This window comes from Nothobranchius furzeri, chromosome 18 (genome assembly GCF_043380555.1).
Source record: "Nothobranchius furzeri strain GRZ-AD chromosome 18, NfurGRZ-RIMD1, whole genome shotgun sequence".
NCBI classification, from domain to species: Eukaryota; Metazoa; Chordata; class Actinopteri; order Cyprinodontiformes; family Nothobranchiidae; genus Nothobranchius; species Nothobranchius furzeri.
The window spans coordinates 28983125-28985624 of NC_091758.1; positions in this window are offsets into that span (position 1 = coordinate 28983125).

Here is a 2500-nt window from a genome sequence, read left to right on the forward strand (position 1 = left end):
TGTTAGTTAATGAGTTGATTTGTGATAATCAGATCTCTTTGCTCTCTCTCACAGAATCCTGGCTGCAGCAAGAGGACTATGTTAGCTTAAACGAGTCGACTCCTTCAAATTATTTAAATCATCACATTGCTCGAAGTACAGGGCGAGGAGGAGGAGTGGCAACCATTTTTCATTCGGACTTATTAATCAGTCCCTTACAGATTAATAGCTACAGTTCGTTTGAACATCTTATTCTTAGTTTTCCTAATCCAGATTGCAAAACTGTAAAACCACTCTTGTTTGTAGTTTTATATCGTCCACCAGGGCCTTACTCTGAGTTTTTGGATCAGATCTCTGATTTTTTATCTGATTTGGTGCTAAATACTGATAAGGTCATTGTAGTGGGGGATTTCAACATTCATGTGGACATCGAAAATGATTGCCTCAATGTAGCCTTTAGTAATATCTTAGACTCAATTGGTTTTACTCAAAGAATACATAGCTCCACCCACTCCTGCCATCATACATTGGATCTTGTTCTGACTTATGGCATTGAGTGTGAGGAAATAACAATCTTTCCACATAATCCAGTCCTCTCGGACCACTTTCTGATAACCTTTGAGTTTTTTATAACTGAGTTCTCGAGACATGAAAGTAAATTTCATTATAGTTGGTCTCTATCTGACAACGCTGTTGCGTCTTTTAAATCAACTGTTCCATCTTTACTGTCCTCAGCATTTCAGAGGCATGTAGCAGAGGGAAATATTTTCAGTTCTAGCCCCTCACAAATTGATGCCTTAGTTCATCATGTGAATTCCTCTTTACGTGTGGCATTAGATGATGTTGCCCCTTTAAAAAAGAAGGTAATTAGGGACAGGAAGTTGGCTCCCTGGTTTAACTCTCATCTACGAGCCTTAAAACAAAACTCTAGGAAATTGGAGAGAACATGGCACTCTACGCACCATGAGGAGGCCTACCTGTCCTGGAAAAATAGTCTTTTGCTTTATAAAAATAAGCTTCAACAAACTAGAACTGCTTATTTTTCAGCATTAATTGAGGAGAATAAGCATAATCCTAAATTTCTTTTCAGTACAGTTGCTAAACTTACACAGAATCGTAGCTCTGAGCCATCTATTCCCTTAGCCCTCAGCAGCAATGACTTCATGGGATTTTTTACAAGTAAAATTAATTCTATTAGAAACAAAATCTTTAGCATCCTCCCTAATGCGATTTCTTCTTCCTCAGTAAGTGAGACAGCTTCAGAGGTGACTCTAGAACCTCATCTGTGCTTGAACCGTTTTGATCCAGTTGAGCTTTCAGAGTTATCAAAAATATTAGCTTCATCTAAACCTTCAACTTGCATTTTGGATCCAATCCCAACCAAATTATTTAAAGATGCATTTCCTTTGGTTACTGCCCCCATTCTAGATATAATCAATCTATCCTTAGTAAATGGGTATGTACCACAAGATTTTAAGGTTGCTGTAATCAAACCTTCACTTAAGAAGCCTTCTCTGGATCCAGATGACCCAATGAATTACAGACCAATATCTAACCTTCCATTTTTATCCAAAGTCCTGGAGAAAATAGTGGCCATCCAAGTATGTCAGCATTTAAACACTAATGCTCTGTTTGAGGAATTTCAGTCTGGTTTTAGAGAGTATCACAGCACTGAAACTGCATTAGTGAGAGTTACAAATGATATTCTTATGGCCTCAGATAAGAATCTTGTGTCTGTTCTAGTCTTGTTAGATCTCAGTGCTGCCTTTGACACAGTTGATCACAATGTTCTTTTAGAAAGACTTGAACATGTTGTAGGGATCAAAGGAGCAGCGTTAGGCTGGTTTAAATCCTACCTGTCTGACAGATTTCATTTTGTAAATGTACATGACAAATCTTCTTCATACTCCAGGGTTACTTGCGGAGTACCACAGGGTTCAGTGCTTGGACCAATTCTTTTTACTATATATATGCTCCCAATTGGTAAAATCATTAGACAGCATGGGATAAACTTCCACTGTTATGCTGACGATACTCAGTTATATTTATCCATTAACCCTGATGAACCTAATCGGTTGGGTAGATTACAGGCTTGTCTTGAGGACATAAAAAATTGGATGACTCTTAACTTCTTGCTTTTAAATCAAGACAAGACGGAAGTTCTCATCTTTGGACCAGAAATCCAGAAAAGGAAATTGCTTAGCCAATCGCCTGACCTTAATGGCATTACATTAATCTCCGAGAACAAAGCAAGGAACCTTGGTGTTATCTTTGACCAGGACATGTCATTCAAATCCCAGGTTTCACAAGTTTGTCGGATTTCCTTTTTCCACCTTCGGAATATTGCTAAGATTAGAAGCATACTTTCCAGGAGTGATGCTGAAAAACTAGTTCATGCTTTTATTACATCAAGACTGGATTACTATAATTCATTACTCTCAGGAAGTCCACAGAATGTAGTTAAAAGTCTTCAGCTTGTCCAAAATGCTGCAGCTAGAGTTCTGATGAGAATTAAAAAGAG